A 23,285-nucleotide genomic window follows, 5' to 3' on the forward strand; every position below is an offset into this window, starting at 1 on the left:
GGGGGGGGGGGGGGGGGGGGGGGGGGGGGCAGTCCCTGTACCTTATTCATCCTCAGTGCCTGGGACAGTGGCTGTTTCATAGGAAGCTCTAATTTTGTTGACTGAACAAAACCACAAACATCCACTTGGAGGACATACTTAAAAAAAAAAATCTCTTTCTACATCTTAGCTGTAATTAGGAAGTATTTTGAATTTACTGATTTCAGTGGTTGCTTAAAAAAGGGCAAAACCATAGTGTAAATTATTCACAATGAGATACCTGATAAACTACAGGAACTCTGGTATCCCTAATACCCGTCTTCATGGACCTTCAGCCATAGGCTCACTCAAGGCCACAGAATAAAGACGTGGCATCTCCCTTTCCTGTTTGGCTCTAAATCTCAAAGGTCTGGGTACATTTTTCCACATTTTGCTCAAATTAGCAAAGAAGCATGGAAAAAATCCCTGGGGAAAAAAAGCATTAAAGTGGCTCATACTGAATCTTAGGAAATTTTTTTCTCTTTATCTTGGACCGGGGTGTTAACCATTAAGGAAGATGGGTATCGTAGTGCCACAATTTCAAGATAAAAATGTAAAATGTAAAAATGCAGGAAAATATAAAATAGAACACACGTTCAAAACTTTTGAAAAGAGTTTGTATTCACTTGTGCATCAAACTCGGTCTATCTTCCACCTTAGCCCAGAAGGTTCCTGCTAAACTGTCCATCTTATCTACTATAATATTTCACAATGAAGAAACAAAGACTTGAGCAGTAACTTATGTGAGTTCACATATTCTAATATCCAAAGGGAAATACTGCCTTCCTCTTCTTAATATTAGAGTTTTGTCAGTGATGACAGCCCTACCTGATATCGGAAAAGAAACAAAACTTCGTACCTTCCATAGAAGATCCTTCAAAGACGTAAGCAAGAATGTACATTTTAGTGGGTGCCAGAACACGTGTTTGGGGTGGCAACGTCAGGGAGAGCAAGAAGTGAAATGGCACAGAGGACCTCTTGCTCCTGTTTAAGCCTTATAAGGTACTGTTGAAAAATCTACAGATAAGCATCTTAAATCATGGTAAATTACACACTGCATGCTGGTGACTCGGTCATGGAAAATTATGAAGCTACGTGATGTCTCATTTGTTGTGCTGAAAACAAATGTAAATAAATTACTGGGAGAATCTCATTTACATTTAGAAATTCATCCTGATGCATGACATGACTACTGATTTTTTTTTGAAGATACTTTGAGAAGAAATGCCACTCATTAAAACCAAATCATGAGGATCATGAGTTTGCGAGCTTCCCAAAGCAAGGAAAACCCACCTTTCCGTAACAGGAGAAACACCCACCACTACCCCTACACCCTTCCCAAACCCTATACCGCTGCTCCCTCCTCCCCACACACACAGGGGAGGACAAGCAGCATTAAGTTCATATTGTTCCATTGCTTCTAATGCCCCATCTGCCGCCATTCAGAGAGAACACTCTTGACCCACCGTGAATGGGACTAGCTGGCTGCCTAGTGGTGGGGAAGGTTTGCAGTGAGCCATTCACACCCTCTCACCCCATTCCACCCATGACCTAAGGCAGCTGGCAGGGGTTAATGGGATAGAATGGAGTTAACTGGCTCCTGTAGGGATCAAACCCATGACCGATCTCATTAACACTCTGCTTTGACCAACTGAGCTGCAAAGCCATGGACTCATTGAACAGGAATTGGTCATCAAGTGGCACGGATGCCCTGTGCTAAGATGCAGCTGACCTGAAAAGGCAGATATAAAATACGGGAGATTGATGGGATTTGAGCAAAAACCTTGAAGGGCTTCAGGTCTAGGGTGGCTGTTAGGCTTGCTGCCATACTTAATTTATCCCATCCACCTCTCCATGACTCCATTCAAATAACCCAGGGCAAAAGCAAGGACTTATGAAACAGGGACAGAGTTACAGCACATTGAATGTAATGAGAGCAAATGGGGCAAGCACTTAACAAAAAGTTTGGGGAACCATTATATATGGCCTGTAGAGCTACGGCTACAAAGGATTCGACTGTTGTTTCTTGCTGTTATTGTACGACGCTTAGTGCAGCCCAGCACACTCGGTGCAAATACCCTCCCTTCCACATCAGACACAATGACACATCCTAATGCCCTACCTTCTACATGAGGACCTGACACTCAACTTGCTTTTCTCTGCAGCTGTGACGGTGGACTCACTTTCCTGTCATTAAATCTCTTCCCGTTTTTTGTCTTGTCCCCCATTCTAAACATATCTCAAAAAGTTGTTGAGTGTTGCTTTCCGCCCCACAAGGGTGACATACAACCATTTCCTAAATAGGGATATTATGGTGCACTCGGCCTCATCCACAGCAGAATATTTACATAAGCCTGAAGAGGTCTGAGAGTTTATTGGTTAAGGGAAAAATAAGCAGGCCATGAAATAATTATTTTTCATTGTGCCCTGCCAAAGCCATTCAGCCAAAGGCTAAATTGAGCTGCTATTGTGATTATTTGAACTGTGGAGCCAAAAAGTCTTTGCTGCAAAGCATCCCAGCTGTCCTAAATTTTGTTCTGATGGCTAGTTTTCATTCTGGCTCAGACCCTGCCAAAAAAATGGTCCCCAAAATAGGCGGGTGGAAAGGTTGCTTTATCCAGACCCACATCAATTACAGATTTAGGGCCATTCAGAGAACTTGATTATTAACAAATCACTTCCTGAAACTGTTATGACAGGGTCCCCATATGCAAATGGCAGGCCGCTCATATGCACACAGCGAGGCAGGGAAATTAAAACTAAGACTTCCCAAATTTACTGACGGTCATTTCTTTTAACGCTCATTGTACTTTATAGCAAATGAGTTCTTCCCAATGGTCCTCACGGCTGGGAGGCTGCAGCAACCGCATTATGGGGCCGGCTTAATGGGGGCATCGACCCCGTGCTTGCCTGGCACCTTGACAGGTACGTCTAGTGACCGAACAACTTCACAAGCAAGTAAAAATGGCTCTTTCAGGGCTTTAGGAGGCAACTGAAGCTCTGTGTGTTTAGTGTGGGCACCCTGAGCCTCTGCCCACTGCAGGCACTCAACCTATATATTCGTGGAAGGAGAGGAGGCAGGCAGGCTGAGAGTCCAGCGGGACGAAGGTGTTCTGTTGCACCTTCTAAATAAAGTGTTGTATGGAAACCAATTTGACAATAAATTTCATATTAAAAAAAAATAAAGTCAGAATATCTAAAGGCAAAAAAACCTCTAAAAAAATAATAAATAAATAAATAAATAAATAAGTAAGTAAGTATTTCTTTTGCGTGCTATGATTGACACATTTCTGCACTAACCTAGAGTGGAGGCACAGAAAACCACCAAATCAGTTATCTTTTATCAAACCATTACCTGGTTCTTTGAATAAGATCCCTGCACAATGAAGTAGATCAGTGAAGCAATGTAGTTGACCCTTGAACAACGTTGGGGTTAGAGTCACCTACTCCCCCAGCTCACCCCACACAGCCAGAAACCCACATATAACTTTGACTTGCCCAAAACTTTACTCATAGCCTACTGTTGACCAGAAGCCTCAGAGATGACACAAACAGTTGATTAACACATATTCTGTTTGTTATGTGTATTATATGGTGTATTCCTGACAATAAAGTAAGAGAAAATAAAACATTATTAAGAAAATTATAAAGACAGGGGCGCCTGGGTGGGTCAGTCAGTTAAGGCTTCGACTTTGGCTCAGGTCATGATCTCACAGTTTGTGAGTTTGAGCCCCGCGTAGGGCATAGGGCTCAGAGCCTGCAGCCTGCTTTGGATTCTAGGTCTCCTTGTCTCTCTGCCCCTCCCCCATTCGTGTTCTCTCCCTTTCTCTCAAAAACAAATAAACATTAAAAAAAAATCCAAGAAAATTATAAAGACATTATCTACACTAATAGTACTATATGGATTTATTTAAAAAAAAAAAACACATATTACATGGACTCATACAGTTCAAACCCACGTTTAGTTCAAAGATCAAATGGACTTCAACTGAATGCATCATCCTATCAAAATGTATGCTAGGCTGGAACAAAACTCGGCGTGCCTCTAAAAGATCTAAAATTTTCCTGCAATTTAACTCTCAATGTATTTTAAGAAATAAAATAACTCTCAATATGTTTTAAGAAATAAAATCAGCTGTATTTGCCTATAAATTCCACGTAGAGCAATGAAGCCAAGGTGGAGGGTACAGGACAGGAAGCCCGAGCCCAGAAACCGGAAGGAAGGTAGCAGGAGCTATTCCAGCGCTTCACATACACCCACATGGAGTCCGAGGGAGTTTCCCAGGGCCTCAAGTTAGTCCTACTTTTGGTATGACACGTTCGGTTTGTCCTGAGACAGTTCGTCAATGCAGGGAAAGAGCCTGGAGACACTGAAATCGCCAGTCAGAGGGAGGCTGGGTTTCTAATGTTCCTTGGAACTACTTGGAAGGAAAGCGAAATCCTTAAGAGCTAAATTTATGTAACACAAATTAGGATTTACAAAGTCATCTTCCACCTGTATTCAAACAACTCGGGAAACCCCTTGCTTTGAGATGCTTTCCTGGAACACTTACAGGAAGTGGGGACTTCCTTGACATTCTTCTGTTGTGATAGGATTTACTCCCCTGCCCACTCATCTCCCCACCCCACCCCGTGAGTGGGTCGCAGACTACAAGCTGGAAATGGGCGAGGGCTATACTTACTCCCTTGGCAACTGAGAACCTTTACCTGGTACGGACCACCTGTGTCATACATCAGCTCTCCCTGACTGCCCCCCAGGACTAAAGGACAGTTTCAGATTAGTCTGGGAAAAGTCACCACGCATGGCAAGGAATGAGTGAACAGGTCATCTTTTAAACAAGACAGCAGCTGGAAGATATAGTTATGACATGGTGAGGAATCCAAAAGATATCATAAACCTAAAGGCTGCATTTGGAAAACAAAACGGTTTTGCAATTAACAGTGGGCACATGATGGTGTATGGTTTCCAAAGAAATTGTAGAACCAGGCATACCTGAAGCTAAGGCAGTGGGTCGTCTTTGTCACGGCTGCTTCAGATGACACTACAGAGCTTACAGAGGGACGTCTGTGATCGCCCGCTCCACACCCACCCACTGCACCCACTCCAATCTCCACAAAAAAGGGATGAAGACACTGAGGTCTGAAGACATGGGCATCATTCGATCTTTCACCATCAAATGCATTTTCCCCCCTTGATTTTAATCTCTTTTTCTCTCCGCCCCGTTTTTCCTTTTTGTCTATTTCTACTCTTCTCGTTGAACGTTTATCTTTTCACTGACTATGCCTTAGGTCTTCCTTCCCAGCAGCTGTAAGATTAATAACAGTAATACCAAGATGTATATAGCACTTATTAAGCTAGGAGCTTTTCTGAGTGTCTTACTATTCACCTTTCCTCTTCACAACAGCCGTATGAGGTAGGTACTATTATTATCCCATTTTATTAGAGATGAGCAAACTGAGGCATAGAGAGATCAGTAATCTTGCTCAAGATTACTCAACTGATTAGCCACATATCTATTTTTTTAATGTTTATTTATTTGGAGAGAGAGAGAGAGAGAGAGCGCACATGCAATCCAGGGAGGGACAGAGAGAGAGGGAGAGAGAGAATCCCAAGCAGACTTCTGCTGTCAGCACAGGGTTTGATGCACAGCTCAGTCTCACAAATCATGAGATCATGACCTGAGCCAAAATCAAGAGGCAGACATTTAACCAACTGAGCCACCCAGGCGCCCCAGCAAGAGATCTATTTTAAAACAATCAGGATATGGGGCGCCTGGGTGGCTCAGTCAGTCAAGTGTCCGACTTCAGCCCAGGTCATGATCTCACGGTTCATGAGTTTGAGCCCCGTGTCGGGCTCTGTGCTGACAGCTCAGAGCCTGGAGCCTGCTTCAGATTCTGTGTGCCCCTCTCTCTGTGCCCCTCCCCTGCTCATGCCCTGTCTCTCTCTGTCTCAAAAATAATAAAAATATTTAAAAAAATAAAATAAAATAAAAAATAAAACAAGCAGGCTGGCTCCAGAGAGCTTGCTTTCAACTATGATACATCCTGCAACTGCTGTGCATTACTGTGGGCCAGTCACTGTGGCAGGTGTTTTATGAACGCTATTTCTGTTATTCCTCACAACTACTCGAAGAGGTAGTTAACAACATCCTTCCCATTGCTACATCTGAGGAAGCTGAGGCACAACGAGTTTCAGTAACATGCCCAAGGTCATACCTCCAGCATGAATGGCAGCAGGTTTTAAACTAGGCCACCTGACTGTGAACTCTGAGCTTCTAAATGCTTCCCCACCTTCTTCAACATCCTGCCAGGAACCCTTAGGCTGGAAGGCCAGGGGGACCAGAGTAAGCAATGAAGGCAAAGAGCCGTGCCAGGTTGGTCTTGGAATCTACAGTGTCATCAGGTTCAAAAAGTCTTTAGAAATCTAGGAAAATAGGAAAAAGCATCCTCAGAGTGCTCCTCTTTTGTGAAAACAAGGCAAGAGTTATGTAGCATGTGTTTCTGCAGAACGATTTTGCTAGTTTGGGTCATTAAAAATAAAAGCTCAATAGGGTGATGTCTGTTTCAAATAATTGTGGCCAAAAATAAATCTCTTTTTAAAAATCCTAAATAACATCAGACGGGGACTTTTGGTTGTAACTTCTGGGGTAAATCAATAGGTACTGTGGAGAACGTACATGCACAAGAAACTTAACTCAACTATTTGTGGTCAAGGACAATGGGGAAAGCCAAAAATGTCCACAGATAACTGAAAACTCCATCTTAATCGTTTTCAAATGCTAATGTTCTGCCACCACCCACTAAGGCTGCTCATCAGTAAAAGAGTGATATCTACAAGCCTGACCTCTTACCCTTGCCCATGCTCTTACATAGAAAGATCCAAATCAGTCCATGTTTACATTACATAGAAAACCAAGGATCAGGGCACTGAATGGTGGTAGAAGAATACAGCCAAGGTGTCCTGAAAAATATTGTCTGGATGTTCATTATACTAATAAATCATTTTAAGGCATTTTACCAAAGTCTTAGGAAATCCCCATCCTGGAAAACAGCTAACATAAGGTTATATGGCTACAGTACCATTAAATTATCACAGTCACAGCAGGTCATTTTCATTCTGATTTTCTGTCTATTCTCCCTTTTACATATTATTCCTACCAGGAATAGTACATGGCCTAAAATGAGAGAAGAAAGAGCCAAAAAAGGAAAATCCTTGTAAAACGATAAAAAGCTAAGTCCACGATCCCCAGCAGAGAACAACCTTTGCCCCACTCTTCCCCACTGAGGTCAGCCGTGCATGGTGACTTAACACCTTGCTTTTAGTTTCCTGACCTTTCATCTGGCCTGCTGAGCCCCATGGAACTTTCAGCAACTCGTGATTTAATTCCTACCTGAGTTGGAGGCATGAACAGAGCTCTGACCTGTGGCCTGTGAGACAGCCACCGCTGTACCTGCTGACTAGATCCCGTCCTGGATCCAGCCCATTGGCCCAACAGAGCAACGGAACATCCTTCCCTTTCAGGCAAAGAAAGAGAAGAAAGGCTCCATTTCTATTAAACACAGCAGAAAAGCAGAATCAGATTGGTCACACTTATTAGAAGACCCTATAAGTGGCAAGAGTTCTAAAGACATCACTGTGTTAATTAAAAAGTATGTAAAACATTCACTCACTCAAGACTGTTCACTCTTTACTGAAAAGTTATGGGTTCATAGAAGGCCAGGGCTCCAGCAAAAGGATTATTAAACGGCACCTGTACCCTGAGTTTGGCTGACTTTTGTAATGTTTTACACGTGATAACACTTGTTGCTATCCACTTGGGGGTGACTGATTTGGAGGGCTATTAATATGTAGCCTTTTCTAGCGAATCTGCCTAAGGGGTTAGTAACCCCCCAAAAGTTCAGTTGAATATTAACCATATTAACTTTGCTGCCCACAACATACTGCCAGACCTGAACAGCCTACGGTGCCTTATGGATAGCTTGCTTAACAAAAAACATTCCACACAGAGGCCCACTGCTGGAAACTTGTGTTCCATCAAAAGTGATACCCTCCCTGCCAGCCCTGGCTGAGGCCCAAAAGAAAAGAGCCCCAGCCTGGGGTATTAATGGTTTCACTCAACTGCCCGAATTTTTCTCGGACGAGGCAGTACCCCTTTCTTTTCTAGGTATTACTGCAGGCCAAGTCCCCCAAGATTGTTTGAAAAGGTGTACCTTCTAAAGGAAGGCTTTTAAATGTTCTGCGGAACTTTTAAAAATCTCTATCTCCCACTACAAAGGCCACGTATTCAGTCTGTCCCCAAAACATACTGTCCCCGGGAACAACTTCCTACCAACTATCATAATTCTGGAAAAATCACAGAGAGCAATCTTGTTACTCTCTCTAGCACCCAAAAAAGAATGAATAAAGCTTGAACCCCCATGATAAATTGATGAAGTGGTCACCAATCTTCCATCCAAGTGACAGTCACCAGTGTCGAGAAGATCAGCTCACCAAAAGCCCCACTGAATTACATCCCTTCTCCCTTTATACTCTAGTTCTTTGTTATATGCATGCTTCAACCCTTACAAGCCACGCTCGCAGAGGGGATTCAGTGTAATTACAAATCAAGTTAAATCTTAGGGCCTGGAACCTTTATTTTTTTCATAATTCCGTACACTTAATTGCTCCTGCCAGTTAGCAATGCAATTATGTTGTCTAGAAAAGGAGACAAACAATAGATTTTAGTATTTAAACAGGAACTGAAACTGCAAGCAGAGAGCCGCAAACCACACCATTAAACTGGAATTAAAGCAATATGCGAAAAGAGAAAGTTTCACTCCTGGCCCACCATGCGAAAAGAAACTACCCACCAATCAGAAAGGGGTTAGAACGTGCGAGGCAAAGCTTGAGCTCCTAACGGAGGACAGCATTATGTGAAAACACCAGGCATAAAAAATATGATAGAATAAAGCAGACAAATAACAATACAGTTCGACACGTGTCCTTTAAATTGTTAAAGAAAAGATGGCCTCGCCATCAAGAGTGCTGTGCATGATTATTGTGCCAATTTAGGCTTTCTCTAATCTTCATGCCTATCAAGGCTTTCTAAACTAATGCTTTACCATCAGAATTGGGAAAAAGAATAACAACAATCAGGGGCCCCTGGCTGGCTCTATCAGTGGAGCACACGCCTCTTGATCGTGGGGTTGTGAGTTCGAGCCCCACACTGGATTAGGGATTACCTTAAAATAAAATAAAATCTTTTGTTAAAAAAAGAATAACAACAATCAATGGATATTTATCCCCATTTTCTAGAAACTGTAACAAGAAACAAAAATTGCAATGATAAACAGATTTGGCTATGCATTTCTCTCTGGATCCCGTTCCTGGAACTTCTATACAATCCCCGTCACCAGTCACCTCCATCTGGCATGTGTATAATGTGTAATTAATGTGTAATGGGATTAATATATAATATATATTATTAATATATACTATTAATAATGTGTAATATAACGTGTAAAGGGATGTGGACATTATAGAATACCATCTTTTTTCAACATTATGGAAGGAGGAAATTCAGCCTCTACCACCAGAAGCACTCCAGGAAGAGATCTGGAAAGACTTAAAACATCCAGGAAGGAAACAACCAGGAGAGATGCTGCCAACAGGCGCTTCTACTGGGAGGGCTTTGCAGAAAACAGACTAAGAGAAGCCACATTGGAGGCAGAAACTTTACTTGTACTTGCAGAGAACTGCAGCCATAGACACAAGCCCAACACTCCTCTTGAGGACAGACTTATTAAGGCTTGATGCCAAGTTCAGAAGAGGCCTGAGCTTTGCCTGTTTGGCTGAATGTGCAACACTGAAGAACCTCTCGTGAAAGCAATTCCTCCCAGGAGAAGGGCGAGAGAAACTTCTGAGTTTCCTTTTGTGTCGTTAGGAACAGCAGATTTGGGAATCAGCCACCATTACTTCCCTTGAAATACACAAATAGTTTTCCAGACAAAATAAAAGTAGTAAAGAATCGTTTCTGAACTACTAGCAATTAGCACAAAATGGGGAAAAAAAACCCATATGTAGGTAATGGGTTTACGCATAGGCCATCTACCTAATTATGACACCAGTTCTTGAGAAGAATTTGTTGAAGACTCTGATTAGCCTCTATCCTACCTTCTGCTTGAGTTGAAAGAGGCTCTTCAAATATTCTTCCAGTCCTTACTTAAAAAAAAATTAGGTATGGGGACCCTATGCCCCTGCTTTCTGAAAGGCAAGGGTTGTACCAAAAGCCACATAAACCATCCTTATACTACAAGACAGGGGACTCCAGAAAAATACCTGCCTTCTGTGTCCTCTTTAATTCAAAAGTAATTGCACATCACTAGAGCTCAGAGTTTAAAAGGAGTTCTCTGAAAAACTCAAATAAATAAATAAATAAATAAATAAATAAATAAGAGAAGAAGAAGAAGAAGAAATTAATTCTAACCCTTACCTTTGGCACCTTCTAAGACTTTTGGCCATGACTTACCTGTATAAATAGAAAGAACTAATTTACTACAGAAATGCCCATGGGCGAACACATACTGGCTAATGAAGTGTTCAGCTTTTGCATGATTAACCAGCTGGTGGGGGTAGTGTAAAAAGCAGAGGGCATAAAATAATAAGAAAAATTGATTAGCAGCCCTCTTTTAAAGTAGTCCATGAAAAATTCCTTTTTTATACTCAGCAGCTTAGAAACTAACTGCAAGGGATGATAAACTTAAGTGAGTTACCAGGAAACCGAGCAGGTCCATGGCAGCTGTTTGTGCCTTCAAAATTCACTACCCAGGGAGGGTCAGGTAAGAAAAGAAAAGACACCCAACCGCCTCCAAACTGCCCGACTTACACAACAGGTCCTGCCAGTTGTCATAAAGTTAATTTTCTAATATATTGCGAAACACGTTACATAAAGTTGAAAACTATGACTGGGCTTTCTGTCCATTCAATTTTCTCTCTGGAGCACTCTGCAAGACCACACTTGGCTTTAACTACCGCCAGACCAATTCATTAAGAAAAAAGGGTATAGTCTTGAGCCAGAATATTTATACACTTGACTCAGAAACAATCTATTCTAAGGGACATTTTCCCAAGCTAAATGCACTACAGGGCTTTCCTATTCATAAAATTCTTTAGCTGGTCTGTAACTCCCTTAAGTGGAGAGAAGAGGAGTCAGGTCCAAAAAAAGAAAAATGCACACTGACCAAAAGAAAGAGAACACCCAAGGAAAGGCATGGGTTTAGGCGACTTAGAAAGCAGTGAAACTTCTCTTTCTTCCATTTGCTCTGATTACACAACTAATATTGACTCAGCTTAGCCCTCCCTTTAGCACAAGGGGCAGGCATTTCCCAGGCAAAGAAGAGAGAACAACCAATGCTCAGTATCCTCACCACCATACCAGACACAAGCCCCGAGATCCCACCCTTTGCCTACACTGCTTCCTAGGTTAAAAAGATGTTCCAGAGGCAGTGTGCCATAAAGACACACACACACACACACACACACACACACACACACACACACACACGAATGCTCTCAAGCATGCACCACGCACACCTGTGCATTCTTACCTACCTGTCTATCCAGGTGATCAAAACACAGGTCTTCTCTTCCCTTCACTTCCTCTACAGCCACAGACACTACTCCTTTTCCCAGCCAGACCTCTCACATGTTTTCCACACATCATAAATAGTCCCTAAACACTGAGCTATGCACAGACAAATGCATCATCGTGACCAGAGAAATCAACCACTTGGCGGATGACCCCCAGGCACAGGGTCATCACTGCCAATTTTACAAAACTGACAGGCCTCTCGGTGTGGTGGGAAGGCCACTGGCAGGTCGAGAAACCTGAGTTCTAGTATCAGGTCTGCTGCTAAACTAGCCACGTGACCTTGGGCAAACTACTGAGCCTTTCTATCCTCAGCTTCCTCATTTATGAAATTAACTGTTAAACGAGATGATCTCTAAGCCACCTTCTAGTTCAATGATCTTCTTGTTTTTTGTTGTTGTTTTTTTTTTTTTCCTGTGCTCATTGAAATGTTGAAGGACTAAAGGAGAGAGGCTGGGCATTTGTCACATTATATATACATTATGAAGATGCTTCCGCTCTGTGCTGTCCAATATGGTAGCCACTGGCCACATGCAGCTTTCACATACTTAAAATGTGGCTAGTCTGGATTTCAAAGATTTAGTATCAAAAAGTGCAAAATGTCTCATTAATAATTTTTATACTGTTACATGTGGAAATGGTAATATTTAGGACACATTGGGTTAAATCGAATGCATTATTAAAATCGAATTTGCCATACTCTTTTTATTTTTTTTAACATTGCTACTAGAAAATTTAAAATTAAAAATGTGACTCACATTATGTTTCTGTTGGACCGCAATGCTCTATAGGGAAGCTGGGCTTAGGGGCCAAATCTGGTCCATAGCCTATTTTTATATATCCTGAAAGCTAAAAAAGAGTTTTTATGTTTTCAAAGAGTTGTTTTTAAAAAAGAGAAAGACTGTGTTATAGAGACTACGTGTGGCCAGCAAAGGTTAAAATATTTACTAACTTGCCCTTTATAGAGAAATTCTGCCGACCTTCCCTCCCTCCTGTCCTTGCAGCATTCGGGTGCTAGAGTAATACTCCAGTTTTGAAAGCAGTGCCAGAAAAATTATGCTTGCAGAGAATTCCCCCCCCCCTCAATCTCCATATTTCCACCATTGTCCTGCATGTAGTGCAGAGGATATGAGAAGATTCTAGAAGAAGGAAAGGGATAGTCCAAACTCAAAGCTTATTTCCCCCCCCCATCAAACCATACTAACAGCAAAGCTTTACACGCATTCTTACCAGTCAGATTTCAGTTTCCCTCTTAAGAGAAAATAGCTAAACATGAACGTAGCTTAGAAGGAAAAAATATGACAACTTTAACCTAAAAATGTAGCTTTTTTTTTGGCCAAATTCAGTGTGACCAGCCACCCCTGTTTGCCCAGAAGCCAGAGGTGCCCTGGAATTCACTGCATTCCCCATGCTAAAGTACAAAAATCAGGACCACCCTGGGAAAACCAGGATGAGTCAGTCACTTTAAGTTTTACCAATGAAAACTATGCTACCATGTCACATAAAGAACACACTGCCTACCGCATTTTTCCAATAGAAATGCCTTCTTTAACAAAGCTGCAAGGTGAAATTTTGTCTCTGCTATTTCATTGCCTTTTAATTATAAAAAATTACATTTTCCGTAAATTTTCCATTGACCATTCAGAACTTTCTTTTATGATCTTGAATCAAATTCCTTATCCTCACTGGAGATGGTGATTTTTTTTTCCAGTGACTTCTGTTGCAGGATAAAACAGACTTTAAGAACCTTGAGGGAAATGAGGACCCTCAATTTAGGATTCGTGTTCACTTCAGGATGACTGGATAACAACTATGAATAGGATGGGATTTTTTTCAGTGTTTTAAACTATTCAACCCTATAATTACTAGAACTGCAGATAAATAAGAACCCAGCAAGGTTCAATTTCCAAAGAAAAGGGTCTATAAATGATACTTCAAACCCAAGAAAGTTCTATATCCCATCTACATGAACACAAATGATGATATTTTATTATGACTTGTTTCATTATTTGGGGGTGACTGTTTTCAACGTGATGGATGAAATGACAGTACCTATCACTTTCACAAACAACGGAAACTTTGGAATGGAATCCCATTCTCCCCAATGGCCCAGAAATGTTCTCATTGTTTAGGAGATGGTGTCATTCATTGCATATTAAACACACACTCTCTCTGTTTCACTGGGGATGCTCTATTGTGCAATAATTGGTCCCCATTGTTACATGCACAATTTGGCTGCTCAGATGTAAAAGTAAAACCTCTTAAATAGCTATCTCCACTGATAGCCTTAGGCATAGACGGTCCCCTGTGGCCACGTGCCTGCAGCAACCCATGACTCAGGCTTATGGAAGGGAGGGGTAGATGAAAAGGGGGTGCCCCTGTAATCTTTTTTTATACTCGAAAAAGCACCCCTGAAACCTCATTAGCAATGGCTAAGTGCTACGTCAAATCTCCAGCAAGGACTTTTTTTTTTAAGGGGGTGCAGTGGCCCATGCCCGGGACAGAAGGAGGACGTGGAAGAAAACTATTCCTGCCATGTCCTAGCCCCCCACAGAAGCACCTGCCCTCCTTTCTGCAATGCCTATCTCTGCCAGGCACCTTGGCTCCATCTACCACCCTTTCCGAACCCACAAACCCCAGAGGCCACTCCCCCACTGAGCTACGAGTGTCCTCCCAGCCCCGGGCACTCAGCTCCATTATTGCTGAGATGGCCTCTGAATATTGAAGACATTCCTGTGTCTCCCATATAACTGAAATTCTCCCTTTTCAACTCTGAAATCCTTTTATGTCAAAGTCAGACTTTGAATTTTTTTTTTTTTTATTGTTTCGACGCATGTCTTTTTGAAATGTCTTTGTTCCCCTTGGTCTGTCTCAGACCCTGCCACTCCTGACTCTGAAGTCCCGATAGGCCTGGGGGTACTTTTCCCCACAATCCAGCTTAGTCCTGTGAACCACTGAGGGATCGGGCACTCTGTAGTAAGCTTCACGCTGGCCACAGAGCAATTAGAAACATTGTTCTGTCGTCCAGGGTGCTGACATCTGAACCACCGGAATAATCGCTACTCCCCCTGAGACAAAAGCCAACTTTCTCCCACAAAACCTTTTCATACAGATCGACAAAGATGGGAGCGAGCCGAAGGCGCGGAAGCAAGGTGAGTCAGCCCTCCCTGCCTCTCCCCGGCACCCAGGGCTCTACCAGCACAGAGCAGGAGCCAGGCTGCAGGGCGCACTGTGTAACTGCAGGTACACTGTGTGCTTCCTGGTACCTTAATAGCATGGGGGAGCTGCTGGCAAGCAATCCAGAATGGAACATTTCACCATCAATTAGAGGGTCAAGAACGATGGTTTCCTGTGTTGTATGGAAAAAATGGGAAATAACATCTTCTATCTATAAATCACAGTAAAACCTTGGGCCGTGAGTAACTTCTGTTGAGTGTTCCACAAGACGAGCAAACATCTCTAATGAATTTTAATTTGATAAACGAGCGATGTCTTTCAATACAAGTAGTATGTGTTGCTGAACATCACATGATCACAACTGAGCCAATGGTTCCCCTCTCTCTCTCTCTTTCTCTCTCTCTCTCTCTCTCTCGCTGCGGGATTGTGGGTGATCATCTTCCATGCTCACGTGCTCAGTCTCAGGCCGTGATGTTTGGCAGAAATCAGTGACTTTTCAGAACGCTGGAGGGTGCCCACAACTGGTACTAGAGTATTTTTTGTCACCTCAAAGCATCTATGAACGGTCGTTTGCTTTTCCATACAAGAATAAGCTTAGGAATGCTTTGCTTCATTCTAGATCAGCCTGCCTGCACATAGAGACCCTTTCCTCTGCTGCCTGATCACCAGTTGCAATAAATACAGTATACGACAAGAGTTTATTAATACTGTACTGTAGTCAATATCCGTGCAAGCATATACAACGGTTTCCACATAGAAAAAGATCCCATTGAGCCAATACAGAGCAGTGATTCCATTAGCGACAGTGAAAGTCGTCCTACACAATAACCCCCCTCTCTCTTGTCTCTCTCACACTAGCCACGAAGGTTTTCAAAGGTGAGTGTAGGTTAATTTATTTTTCTTTGTATTTTGTAGTTTCTTTATTATTTTAGATTCTATTACAGTACTGTAATCATTTTTATGGGAATATTCTTGGGTTGTGGAACAAGTCATCTGAGTTTCTGTTATTTCTTATAGGGAAATTTGCTTTGATATACAAGTGCTTTAGATGACAAGCATGTTTCCGGAACGAATTATGCTCGCAACTAAGGTTTTACTGTACTTTGTTTTTAACGCAAAGTATTTTAAAAGGTCTTCTAATTCGATGTGAAAGTCTCCTTGCTAATGGGAGGACAACACAGAGCGGGCTAGTCCTGGGTTCTAATCCCCACCGTGTGACTCTGGCCAGCTGACTGAACATTCCTTGGCCTCAATTTCATCACTGTTGAAGTGGGACTAGTAACGTCTACCTCATTAGGATCGCTTGGAGAATTAAATGGATGATGTATAAAGAGTGTTCAGTGCACCTGAAACCAATGTAATGTTATACGTCAATTATATCTCACTTTTTTAAAAAGGTATGCAAACGCACTTTTAAAGTAATGAACGGCTACTGTTGTTACTACCAGTCCCGGCAGGTGTATAAGACAGTGGAAGCTGAGGAATGGGGCAAGGGTTAACCTGAACCAATCCAGAAGCAGGCCTGTATTCTCAGTAAATTAAAATCAGAGGTTTCTCCACAAGGCCAGCCCCTTCAAACATCTCTGGCCACAGAACTGAGGTCTAAATAGAAGAAAAAAAATCACGAGGCCCTGCAATATTTAACAGGATGTTTAGGTATATAACACAAAAGTCAAAAAGCCTGACTGAAGTAAAAGCTCTAGAGATTCTGTGAAAAAAAAAATTCTGAGCTGGAGGCAGAGCTGTTCCAAAGAAATACTAAAGTACTTCTCAGAATTTAAAGAAGATCTGAAACTCTCCTATTAGCCCAAGTCACACTGATGCCTCTGGCCACAGTCCACACCCCATTATGAACAGTATCACACGTGACAAGAAGCAAGTCAATCAGTCAGCATCACGGTACTTCTTCCACCCCAGTGCCTATCCCGGCCTTTTTTAGCTCTCCTCCAGTGATGCCAGGGCTGTGAGCTAAGCAGCACCTTTTCTTTGAATCCCAGCTGGAAAATGCAGACCACCAGAGAAGACTCCCCCCTCCAAGGTCAAAGAAATCACTTCTAGGTTGCTCGCCTATGGGCCATAGGCTAAGTTTGTTCTGTAGAAACTGGGTAAGATATTGACAAATGCCTCCAGGCGCCTGACTCTGCTTCCTGAGGACAAATATTTTGCCTTCCCTTTTACAACCAGCCTCTTGAGATTCCTGTTGAATGCCCAGAAGGGGTGGATATTTAACATCCCCCCCCCCACCTCCACTTTTTTGAAGGGTATTTTCACTACTCCAAAAGTTTTTTTGTTTTTTTTTTTCCGATTTAACCAAATCTAGTATGAGTTCCCTTTCAAAGCACTTACACACAGAAGTTTCACCCTATTAATTTCACAAACTTGATACATTTTCAAATGGTACCTTGTTCTGTTCCTGCACCATGAATGTAAGCTCCTACATTTTTTTTTCACGTTTATTTATTTATTTTGAGAGAGAAAAGCACAAGCAGGGGAGGGGCACAGAAAGGGGAGACAACAAGAATCCCAAGATGGCTCCATGCTGTCAGCTCACAGCCTCAAACTCATGAACTGTGAGATCAAGACCTAAGCTTCAGTTGGATGCTTAACCGACGGAGCCACCCAGGTGTCCCTATGCTCCTGCAATTTGAAGACTGTCTCTCTTTTTAGCACTGTCTCAATGCCTCCTGAATAGTAATGTTCTTTAACCAGTGATCAGAACAACCCCATCAACTCAGTCTTAATCTTTGTAGGCTGGGCTCCATGGAAGCATGTGGACATATTACAGATAAACCACACACAACAACAACAACAACAACAACACATACACAGGAGAGGTGGGGGAGACCAGAAGTATGACCAGAACTACTTAATTTTAATATGTAGCAACATCTCCCACAACACACGTGATTTGGCCTCACATTCTCGGCCTTCTATTTCATAAGAGAAGTATGGCACTGTTTGCCTTTAACATTTCATATTAGTGGTCTCAAAGTGAGTCACAGGAGTAGCAGTTGAATAGATTTTTGGATTGGTCATGGAAGAAAAACATCCCTGAGCCGGTGACTTCAAATTCTGTCTCTTCAGCAGCTTGGCTGAGAACATTCTGGAGTTGCCGCCTCATCTGCAGTCTATGGTCTGACGAAGAAGAAAAGTGCGAGGATGCCCATGTCATCTTGACACTTGTCCACCACAGAAACGGAAACACTCCCTTTTTCCCTCCTTCCAACATTCACCTGCCCTTGAACTGGAATTTTATCATTCTTTTTCAAATTATTCATCTTATTACTTTGGGATTTAATAAGTAGAGCTGTTGCTTGAGTTAACTTTTATGGCAGTGAGTTAACAGTCAAAAACCTTTTTTTTTCCCTAACTGATGAGAGCATTAGTTTTGACGTATTTCAGGATTTTTCTATCCGCAATTAAATTTCTTCCTCTCCCGTGAAATACCTTCACAATGTTAGTATACTGTTTGCCTTAAAAAAAAAAAAAAATCCTGAGATGGTTTGCTTTGATTATGTGAAAACTGTGAATTAGGGAGCTCAGGTATTTTGTCCAAGGGAACACACTAGGTGCATGTGTTTGGCTTGAGATTCAAACCAACCTAATTTGACTCCAGACCCTACTCCCTACCTCTGTGCTAGGTACACAGTGGTACTCAATAGATGTTGCTGGCCGTACTCCACTCAACCTAAAGGAGGCTCAGAAATCTGTTAGGCTTAAAGGAAAAACCTACCAGATCAAATACTTCAACACAGAGCACGTTAAGCTTTATTTATACCTTCTGGCAGTACATTCCACTGCCCTACAAGATATTCAAATACTCTCTTCTACCCCAGGCACCCTTGACAGCTACGATAATCTCCTGTATTAGTTCATACCCTCCCCCTTAACCTTGGCTTAAAACTCTATAGAGGAGCACTTGGGTAGCCTAGCTGGTTAAGCGTCTGACTCTTGATTTCACCTCAGGTCATTATCTCACAGCTCGTGAGTTCGACAGTGCAGAGCCTGCTTGAGATTCTCTCTCTCTCTCTCTCTCTCTCTCTCTCTCTCTCTCTCACTCTCTCTTCCCCTCCCCTGCTCATTCACTCTCAAAATAAATAAGTAGACTTAAAAAAAATTTTTTAACTCTATAGAGAGTAGGTTGCTCAGTAAAAGCATGTAAAATGTTTTCATCTTTTTTATAAAAAAACTGAAATCACAGAGACCCAGAGATCTCTAGCTAAAAGGCCCCATAGTCAGAAACACTGAAAAAAGATCAGAGTTGACACCACAGTTGGTGAAAGTAACAGCCGGCAAGCTGTGCCAACAGGCCCTTTTCCTCATCGACTCCCTCCATCATTCTTCTGATATGAGACAGCAAATGCATTAAATCCTTTAAACATTCACTGCAAGTTGGTATAAAGGTGGTGCATTTTTAAGGGTTTAAAGACTGTCCATATAATCACACGCATACACACACATCTGTTGGTACATAAGCCGGTACAGAGTTTGAAAAGGAATAGGTTTGGTAGAGACTTAAAATACAGTCACTGAATCTAACTGATCTGGGGTATAACAGTGAAGAAGTTAGCTTTGTCCAGATTAGACCTGAGACACAGATTTTCCATCTTCTGCTTCTCTGGGAAAAATCAGTTTCCACAACAAGCCCTGCATATATAGTGTTTGTTTATCGTTTCTACTTTGTTTCTTCCACGTTAAGTGGCGTTGGACGTTGGAGAGTAAACAGGCATCGGACTACCAGCTGCCAGATTCAAGTGTCACCGCTCAGGCCCACACCTGCTTAGTTTCCTGCAGAATCTCCACTTCAATTAGAATTAGATATTGGTCTGTATGTGTTCTAATTTTACTTTTTATTTTAAATCTTGCTTTGGCACGCAGTATCTTTTTTACATTCTTTGAAAGGAGTAACTATGCTTGTCCTAAGAAATCATCAAGACTCTACTCAAAGCAATGCACCCAGTGGGTTCTCCACTGACATTTTATGATCTGGAATCAGTGAGAACCAGCACAGTGTTCTATCATTCGACCATGCTGCTGTCATCTTTTTGATGATCCCTGATAGCATTCCTTTTCAGTCTGCAAGAAACCATCACTTCAGTAGGTGGGCTCATTCCAACCACAGATGTGTATTTCCGCTTTGATAAAATGTAGAATTATTTATATTATGGATAGCTCTCCCTATTTGTTTTTCTTGAATCACTCAGCTATACAGTATGCTGAATGACATATAAATATAGAAATTATGGAAATAGAGAAAGCTTTTTATCCAATGCAGATCCTGAGTTGCTAAAATCAGTTGCTAAAATTTCTCTCTAGGGTGTCATTTAAAATCTAACCTTGTCCCAAATAACTGACCACCAATTTCTTCGATTCCCAAGAAAGGAGAGAGCTCTGCAGTGTGACGCAGGCCGAAGCATTTGCTAGATGGGCTTGAGGCAGTCACCTGGGAGAGAACTAAATAAAACCTTCACACACGCGCGCGCACACACACACACACACACACACACACACACACAAGCAAACATATGTGCATGTGCACATACATACTTGCACACAGGCACACTGTCTGTGCTGTAGCAACCAGCAGAAATAAGAGAACATACAAAGAGAGGGACTCTGCCCCCCCTCCACCCCCATTTTCTGTGCCAGCACAGCCCATTCTAAAATCATAAACATGTACTATTGGCGCAGGTGTTTGTAAACAAGTAAGTTTGGAGATGTTTCTAATTATAAGCTGTTACAGCTAAAATTAGGAACCCGATCTGTTAACTTAAAAAAATAAAAAAACTCTCCAAAAGGGTTTATTTAAATGAGAGCAGCCAGTAAGCTTTGATTCGGCAAGGAGTGTTGAGCGAGCTCTGGTAACACAGCCAGGGAACTGCTGTTTGTCAGCCCTTCCCCTGTACTCTGAGGGAGGCTTCCTACTTCCTAGCGAAGAAAGCCACGACTCTCATCCATTGTCATGGTATGCCCCCACCTTCCCTGGAACAGTATATTAATCACTCAGTGGCCTGATATTCACCCCTGCGCCCTCAGAAATACCCTCTCATAAATTCCTATTTTTCCTTTTTGTTCCCAGGTCCAAGTCAAATGTAATGCCAAGCATTAAGCATTTCTTGGCAGTCACAAACAAACAAGCATACGCAAATACTCCATAATAACCGATGTATGGGTGCTCAAGCCCCAGTATTAGGAAACTCAGCAAGGAAGACACACTTTGTGCATCTCTGGGGCAATCACTGCACTTCCCACTCCTAGACCCAGCAAAGCGAGCACCCTCACCTACTGTAGCTAAGTTGGGCTGCAAAGACGCTTTCCATAAATGGAAAGGAGGAAGCTGGGTCCAGTTACAGAGAGGAAAGCTCTCTCTCCCATTTATACAAACAATATAAAATCACCAGACTCAACCTGAAGAGTCTGTGTCATTTTCAAAACCTATCAATAATAAATGAATATTGCACAACTTACCTCTAGTTAACCAAAATTCTCAGTGATACTTCCTGAAATGAAACACATCATTGTTGACCCTTCTCAGTCTTACAAGAGCCAATAAAGAATCTTCTGACAATAGTGTTCCTCAATACTTTTATTAAAGAGCCATTATCTTAACCCAGAGTTTTAAATTTGGCTATTTTTGTTCTTTATTTTCATTACTCTCATATTGAGCCACCTTCTCAGGATAAGAGGCAAAAGAATTATGTTTATTTGTGCCCACATCCTGGCTCTTAAAAATACATATAGACAGTAGTTTAAGTCATATTTCTGAAGAAAAAGCGCTAATGTTCTTTATATAGATTGTGCCCATACGGGAACTAAACAAAAACTAAGCACTCAAAATGGAGAGCTAAAGATCAGTCACCCGGGCTTACAGAAATTAGGGGTAATTGTCTTTCCTGGATATTCATTCACACGCATATTAGCAACAGCTACAATCTCATCCCTTCACTTATACCATTACCCAGAATTCTGAACAACAACAACAACAACAACAACAACAACAACAACGAGCTGCCAGATTTAGATTTTACCTTTCTCTCTTCAATTTCTAGAAAAGATACCAATAATATTTAAATAGCCAAAGGCAAGAAGAGGAAGAAACCAACTATGGATCCTTTGACTATCATACCCTGGATAACCTGGCTTTAAGACAAGACTTAGTCAATTCTCTTAATAAAGCAATAATCACCTCTCAGTGGAACTAGGTAGCAGACCTTAAAATGTAGAAGCCCAAGGCATTTCTTCCTCCTCCACAGGATGTCCAATAGATCCCTCTGAAATCATTTTGTCTGCTGACCACCCTCCTCCTTTTCGCTACAGGGGAATCCCTTCCCAGACTGGCCTCTGTGATTGGTCTCTTGGACACTAGTCCTAACACCCTAGGCTCTCTGGCTTAGGTAACTTTTTCAACCATGGGGTCTGTCCCACAATCAGCAGGCACTCATTCTATTCATTAACTACAGGACTATCCTAGAAAGATCCATGGAATGATTCAATTCCATGTCATTCCAAGTTCATTCTGTACAAATTAATGTGGCCCCTTCCTGGAAATCTTTAATCCACCATTTATTGCTTCTTAATATAATCCACATACTAACTCTTCCAAACCCAGCCCATAGACCTCAAATCCCTATGCTGACCTCCAGCTCATATTACACAGGAGACAAGGTGCATAAGAACTCCACATAACTTATAAAGACGCACAACAATCATTGTCTATAATTGACACATAAAATTCCAGGACATTTTCATATTTTCTGACTGGCATTTTAAAACAAAACAAAACAAAACAAAACAAAAAAACAGAACTCCAGCTCCATAGCAAAATGGACTTCCTGCTGAAAACCTCAGCAAAAACAGCCACCAGAATAATTCACTGGCACTAGGGTTATTAAAATCCCTGACAGGCATTACTTAAGATGTTGGAAAATTATTCAGGCACATGTGTACACATATATCTACCTTCTGTGTTTGTGCGTTCACACACACACACACACACACACACACACACACTCACATTTTTAGTAAGTACTCATTAAGCTATCTGAGATATTAAAACTAATCACAGCAGTTTTCCTTTAATGTTATCCTCAGCATAAAGAGAAATGAGCCCATTGTCATTTATTTCAAAATCATTCTTTATAAAAAATAGCTAATCTCCAGAAGCACACCTGGTTTATTGAAGTGAATACAAAGATCCAGCATATAGCCTTAATGTGCTCAGCTGGGAAAATATATTTTTTAAATGAGCATTTGTTAGGGCTTTATTTGCAAATGCAAAACTATCCAAGGCACTCTTTGTGTATATACGGATTTTTCATTTCAAAAACCACATTAATATAGGAGGATTCACATCAAACACTAACAGCAACAAAGAAAATTAACCCCTGCAGGACTGGAAAAACAAAAAACCATAATACCAGGTTATAGGAAATTCAACACCCAGGAAACCACTGACACAACCTT

The sequence above is a fragment of the Panthera uncia genome, chromosome F1, assembly GCF_023721935.1.
Source record: "Panthera uncia isolate 11264 chromosome F1, Puncia_PCG_1.0, whole genome shotgun sequence".
Taxonomy (NCBI): Eukaryota; Metazoa; Chordata; class Mammalia; order Carnivora; family Felidae; genus Panthera; species Panthera uncia.